The sequence below is a fragment of the Montipora foliosa genome, chromosome 5, assembly GCF_036669935.1.
Source record: "Montipora foliosa isolate CH-2021 chromosome 5, ASM3666993v2, whole genome shotgun sequence".
In the NCBI taxonomy this organism is placed as follows: Eukaryota; Metazoa; Cnidaria; class Anthozoa; order Scleractinia; family Acroporidae; genus Montipora; species Montipora foliosa.
In genome coordinates, this window is record NC_090873.1 from 45712573 (window position 1) to 45719924 (window position 7352).

Sequence of the window (7352 nt, forward strand, 5' to 3'; positions counted from 1 at the left end):
GAAATCAAAGTGAGCTGTATTTCTAAAATAATATTTAACCAAGTGTGCTGTTATGTAGAACACTGAAAGCAAATGGAAAATTCTCTGGTAACTTATGGGCTCAACAAAGACTGAGAACGATTGAACGAATCGAACACCTTACGTGGAGCTGTGATCAACTTAACCTGCGATCAGGCCCATTTTTAGCTTCGCCCATATGTTCTCTTATGTCGTCGCTCGCTAAAATTGGGCCTGACCAAAAGTCTGTCAAGAATTCCGGACGGTTGGCCGACCAAACTCATGATCTGATTGGCTGTTGAAACGCCGGATGTGAAAATGCTCTCGCGAAGTCCTCGAGACTAATCCGCCATAAGTGTACAAAAAAATTTGCTCCCTTTTGTTCTTACAATGCCGTGGACGGTGCAACTTGATTTTGTTTGTATAAATGGAGATGTGCCATCTGAAACATCTCATAACTTGTCCAGAATCGGGTTTGAATCTCTGGAACGAGTGAAACTGATTCCGTTGTCGAGCTCTGTGGCCATGGGTTGAAAGTACTTTGGCACAAACTTCCCTGATGTTTTGAAAGCTAAATAGCTGGTTCTTTCAAATGGCAATGAAAGCCGATGCATATTGGTTTCCTGGATGAGACGAGGGACATATATATCAACACGAGGAGATGCTGATAAAATCGCAAGTTACATGAATGCATGTTTTGAATATCTGTGTATCAAACGGCTTTATTTATTTACTGTACATGACACGGTTTGTTCGCACACTTCATAATATTTCCAGTTGATTTAACTTAAAACTCGCACTCCAGAAACTAAAATGGCATGTTTCCAGAGAGATCAATTGTACAACAATAAAAGAAACTTTGCGAGTCCATCTTACTGTTCGTACTCCATCAAAAAATTAACAGCCAAACTTATCATGATTTTACTGCGTGCAATTCTAGAAATACACTGAAACCTTCATGGGCAAACACGTTAAAGGAATAATGTATTTCTCTTTTTTTTTCTTTAAAAATCTATTGCCAAACCGTCCAACGACAAAATGCTAGGTTATCTCAATTACAAATTAAGATGTCAAGCTTAAAAGATTGCATATTCAGTGAAGTTCGGAGGGAGAATTACACCGGCCTTTGCCGCAATATAGTCGTCGAAAACATTCCCCATGCTTTAAATGTGTTTTTCTCAAATTAAAGCCAACGGTAACTTTCGAATTCGTTTATAATATTCCTCCCTCAGTAATTAACTCTGGTCAAAACAAAATAGCATGAATCTGCCGTCCACGCGTGTATTGGTGTAATGGAAGTAAATTTGATTGGCCGATGAAGGACATGTCAATCAATCAAAAAAAGTGGGCGGAAGGAATTTTGAAGAGGAATTTGGTCAGGCTCTATTTTTGTGTGGCTTACACGAAGTGTAAACCACTTAATGCCATGGCCCAAGATATTTATTCCTGGATTTGTCACGGTGAACAGAGTGGCTGTCACGTGGTTTACTATCGTCGAAGACAGGCCCCAGCCTACGCTCGGCTAAGCTACGTAAACTTCTAAGCTTCAGAAAGCGGCCATTTTGTGGGTGTAACACAGCGCGTTGTCGAAGATCGTTTTTTATCTAGTTATTCGTTCTTCTTTGCTGCTTGGATTTTACACGCCGGCTTTCCTACAGTCGGCTTGTCTTCTAAGTTCGGATTACAGCGAGGAGTTGTGCTCTCACAGGGCAACATTTCAATTCACGGTCTGGACCTTTGGTACAGGTTGCGTCACATGAAAACTTACGAGTCATTATTGACTCTCGCAAGCCAACATTTAACGGCTTCAATCTGCTCAGCAGACCTGCTTGAATATTTGAAAATTTCTGAAAGTATTTGAAAGGCTCTGAAGTTACTTGAAAGGAAAAGAGACTCTCCTGTGCTTGTGTTGTCATGAATACCGGTCAACTCGTCTACGTGCAAACTCGCCTGCGGTCAAACTCTCTTACAACTTGTCAGCTCGCCTACGTAGGCGAGTTCGCTTCCTGACGTAGGCGAGTTCACTCAAGTAATGCTTGCCGTTTGTAACTTTATCATGGTTATCATTTTGTGAACAATGCTTGCGACTATAGCACGTTTTCTTGGTCTTGTGAACGTCATCTTGGCATTGTTTATAATGTTCGTGAATTTCGTCAATTGGTTCAAGGAAAATGATTTTATTTCAGGGTAACGCTACACAACCGACAATCAATAGTTCTGAAGTTCTATCAAATGAGAAGAATTGCGATAGATACGCCCGGGGCCCCATATAATAAAATGTCTTTTTGAAATACTAGAGAGAGAGAAGTTCACTTACGAGTGGAAATATATGAAGTACCTACTTGCCATAATACAAACCGCTTTATTTACAACAATGAGCAACTAACTTACAATACGCGCAACGCTTTCCCAAATAGAATAATCCTGTACTACCTAGTTATTTTTAGCTTCACATCTGAAGGTTTTATTTACAATACAAGGAATATTTCTTGCTTAATGCCTGAATACAATACAAGGAAAACTACTGAATATCCTATCTATATGTTTACTGTATGCGGGTTGGCCCATACAGTTTTGAGGAAGACTTCAAAAGCTGCCTTGGTGTCTTTCTTCTGGACTGGTACTGCTCCCAATGTCTGCCAACGTTTTGGGATCTCACAACGTCCCATTTCAGCACAGGTCGACTTAAAAATGCAGTCAGGTAAAACTCCTGGCGGGTTGGGGGAGGGGGGTCCTCCTCTGTATGCTACATTGGTAGCCCAAAGTGTATGATTTTTTTAGCCGTTTTGGTCTTAAATAGAGTATGGTTTGTTCACTCAAGCCTTGAATTGGGTATGTTTTTTACTATGGTAGACAGAAGCTTAATTGTTGTAAAATGAGACATAGTGACTTAAGGTCAACGGGTTCCGAGAATCCCTGAAACCCTATAAAAGCCTGATCGAGTAGCAGCATCCCATCATTTCAAGATCATCGCCAGAGCAGATCATCCAACCTCAGCACTGAAGGTAAGGGTAGTCTGTACAATTTACACGACCAAGCATCAAATGAAAACGTCCACATTTCAGAAGTACATTAATTTGTAAATCTTCCATGCGAAATTCACGACGTGACTGAGAGATCTTCACAGGTCACGGTTGCCGAAATCCCTGAAGGCAAATTCATCAATATTGATCATTTCCGATACTCCACATGAGATACAGCTCAGTTTTTGTATGATCCAGCTTTGGTATGTTTAAAATTCCCTTACAAAATTCATGCATAATTATTAAACTAACAATGTATGTACATTCTCAGAGCTTCCTTCTGAGGAAATTTTAAAGCAGTTTGTAACGTATTACGATATCTCCACATAATATTTCCTATTTTGTCTCATAATATTTTTACTTAAAAGAGGTAAAATAATCGTGATGCACGGAAGGCACGCATTCTCACTGTAGATTTCTTTTGTTTTGCTTTTGCCTTTAGCAGCTCTTGGAGGGAACTAAATAACTTCATTAAAACAGCAAATTCTCAGTCGATTGAGTCATGTGAACTACTTATGATTTGACCCCGGAAATTAACGAGCATATTTTAGGAAAATGACTGCAATGTTGTCGTGTTCCTCACTTTTGACCTTTGAACGCCACTTTATTACAACAGCAGCTCTGATAAATTTTGTGAGTAAATAAAAACAGGCGTAATAGGTATTTTAATTTGTAAGTGTTTTCAGTTTAAGTTCGGCTTCGTTGCAGTAACCCAATTTCAGTGGACTGACCTCATATTGAATGGTGTTAAATTCGTCAAGAGCTCCTCCCATTTTTATAGCAGTACTCGATTTCAGGACGGATCGAAATCGCAGCAATGTGATTGGCAGATATTGTTGGCGTTTTCAATTCTTTGTCGAGGATACATATCATTAGGGTCTTCAAACAATATCCTATTGATTTTGAAAAAGTCTCACCTTCTTTGCTAAGTGCCGCGCAAGTGACACTAACAGGTGAAAACAGGTTTGTATTGTTTTTATCTCAGTGATACCAGTGTAAAAGAGTGAGCCTGTTACTCATTAATTAATTTGATTGATGATTTCGCGTGCGTACACTATATATACCTTTTACTAACCGAGTTCAAGGTCGGAGCAGAGTTGGTCGGAGCGTGTGAGCATCGTACCATGAAACGCGTGATAGAATAAAATAACAAGGTCATCGTCGCGGCGTGGAAAAGGAAACTACTAGTTGAAGTTGTCGAGGTTTAAGTTTAGCAGGCCGTATCACACGGCCGGAAAAATTGACCAATCACAGAGCGCGTACTAACTGAGAAATTGACCAAAACCTTATTGGAATGAAATGAACAAGAAACTACAGCCCCTTTTATAGCAGTGCTCAATTTCATGCAGTTTTTTATTCTTTGTTGAGGATACATATCATTAAGGTCTTTAAACAATATCCTATTGATTTTGAAAAAGTCTCACCTTCTTTGCTAAGGGCTGCGCAATTGACATTAACAGGTTTGTATACATATCATTAAGGTCTTCAAACAATATGCTATTGAAGTTCAAAACGTTTCACCTTCTTTGCTAAGTGCCGTGCAAAGCGATGTCAGTGTGAATTAAAAGATTGAGTCGCGCTTAAACAACACGTCACGAACTCTATTTCTCATGACGACAACACTTTACCATTATTAGGTCTGATTATTATTGCGACAACCGCCGAAACAACACCACAACTTTTTTATCAACTCATCCAGTTCACCGTTTATGTCAATTGAATGATCCTATTAATACACAAGACAGAACTTTGGTGAAGTGACTGACCGTAATTCTTAAATTTGTGTTGGTTATCGCGATCATTCTGCTACTGGGAGCAGAACAAACTCATTTTACAACACATTTTACACAACTATGAGGAATAACGAACTCGCCTATGATGGTGATCAAAGTCGCCTACGTAGGCGAGTTCACCAGTGGGCGTAGGCGAGTTGGCGTAGGCGAGTTTGAACGTAGGCGAGTTGACCGGATACCGTTGTCATTGCTCAATGTTTTTGTTGAATCGAATTGGACGAATCATCCACACACAGTTGACAAGAGTCTGCTAGCCCACGATTTCGTCAGAAGTAAGTAACATGGGAATCTCTGTTGAACAATACCGATCAAGAATCGGCTCTCATGACAATTTCCTTAAAACAAAAGATGCTTTGCCGCGTTTCAATAATGATGCTTTACATGAATGTCTTTTATTTACCAACATTGAAACAAGTTGTTGGACAATACAAAATATGGAATGAAGTAGTGTTTTGGTTTCCCCAATTTGTGTACTACACTTGCTCACAATGTTTGTTTTGGACCTTTTTGTACAGTAGATTAGCACTTTGCATGATGTCAAGTTCATCTATTCATTTCATGTTTCCACACAGCTTGAACTTGGTAAACACACTGACATAAAATTACAAGGTCCATAATAAGAAAACTTCAAAGATTCTGGTATTTAAAGTCATACGATACCATCATGAACTTCCCTGTACATTGAATTCTGTTGAACTTTTTCTTAAAATCTCCAGGTAAAATTGTTAATCTTATTGGGTTAAAAATTATTAGCAATGTTAATAAGCACTACTCAACATATGATTTATTAAAATATTGCTTGTGTTCAGATAATGTTATGCGTCTATCTTTTTTTCCCAAATTCTTCCACTTGCAACCCAATAGCTACTTACATCAACTAAATTTTTCTGTGTTTCTTTATTGAAAATTTAGCATCATGATACTTTACATGCATATATTGTCAAAAATTAGTCCTACATTCAAACCAAATCAAGCTCCCAATGTGGCTTCTAGCAAAGCTTACATCATTTCCTGTATGCACCAGCCCTTCTGCAAAGTTTTTTGCTCTTGCGCTGTTACACAAAATGCCAAAAACATTCATACGAAATGCTTCCCTGGAGTTGATTTCACAACACTTGCCCTGGACAAACTCAGAACTCAATTCCACTTGGTTACGTAAACAAAATCATGTCTGAATCTATCAGCCCATTATAGGACATGATGCTGACATTTTTTCAGTTCCTTAAATCCTCAGGTTACATGCGCAACCTCTGTTGTCAAAATGACACCTCCATAAAACTTTACCCAATAACCCTCATCTTGAAAATAAGCATTTCAGGACGGATGTATGTCAATTATCTTATTTTATTGATTGAGAGGAACAATATTGAAAACTAACCGTAATCAGATATTAGCTCTACTAATAGAAACTCAATGACAAAACAGATCCTTTTAATTTGTAACCTCCCCTATCAAAGCAGCTCAATTTCGTAAGCCACATATGTACGCATTGCGGACCTATTTTTCGTTTCGCCAACTCCACATTACGTACCACGCGAAACTAAAATAGGGTAGTAGCCAAAACGCGGGGCCGGGGCCGGGGCCGGGGCCGGGGCCGGGGTCGGGGTCGTGGTCGGGGCCGGGGTCGGGGTCGGGGTCGGGGTCGGGGTGTCTTTTTTTTCCAATTTTTGTCGTTATTCTTCTGTAATCTTATATTCGAATGTTTGGCATCTTTCCTTCGTTTATAGTGGAAATTAGTTTAAAAAATATGGAACATACGGAAGCTACGAAAGGGACATCTTTGTTTTGTTTTTCGAAATTTAGAGAATTTCAGACTGAAATTGGAGTTTTTGTGGGGAATATACCCTAACTCCTAGAGACACTGAAGACTCGATGAGCTCCACATTTTGAAACCACATTTTAATGTTTACTTCTGAAAAACCTTGAAGTTCTCCGCAATACAATTAAAACGAAACAGAACATAGCCACAGTTCCACGATACTCGTCACACACCGTTCTCATTTGCTTGTTTTTGCAAAATTGTTCTCAATGTTGTCGCGTTTTTTATCGTGATATTGTATTCGATCCCTTGACGTCCGAATAGAATTAACTAGCAAGTTCCCGTGCGACTCTGGCTTTACTACATACCGTTTGTAGTAAAGACAGACAACCACATGGCATCAACACGAACAAAAAAGAAAATGAGAACATTGCGTGACTGCGTGACGATCATCGTTGGAACTGCGATTTTTTTTTCTTAAAAAGTAAACATTACAATGCTAAATTTTAAAGTGTGAAGCTCAGCGAGTCTTCAGTGTTTCTGGCAGTTGGCGTATATTTCATAAACTCCAATTTCAGCATCTTCGGAAATTATCTTAATTTTGAAAAACAAATTCCCATTTTCGGAAAGACTAAGTCAGATGCTCGCAAAAACCAACTTCAATTTTAAAACACACACACAAAAAAACAAAGTCCGATTTCGAGAAAAAAAGCTAAGATGTCGCTTAAGAACTTTCATAGCTTCCGTAAGAATAGAATTAATAGAATTAACTAGTAAGAA

At 38.9% G+C, this 7352-nt stretch overlaps 1 protein-coding gene across 2 annotated transcripts in view; it reads left to right on the forward strand.

Moving 5' to 3' along the window:
• Positions 1-2041: 2041 nt before the first annotated feature.
• The window catches only part of LOC138003232 (histamine H2 receptor-like), a 13544-nt gene continuing 8233 nt past the window's right edge, over positions 2042-7352 (forward strand). Inside the window, exons 1-2 of one of the 2 annotated variants that reach the window (XM_068849189.1) lie at positions 2042-2698; positions 2851-3002. The gene's annotated coding sequence lies outside the window, so the exon portion shown is untranslated. Of the gene's footprint in view, positions 3003-7352 lie in introns of both variants that reach the window. The other variant, XM_068849190.1, reaches the window with a different exon arrangement.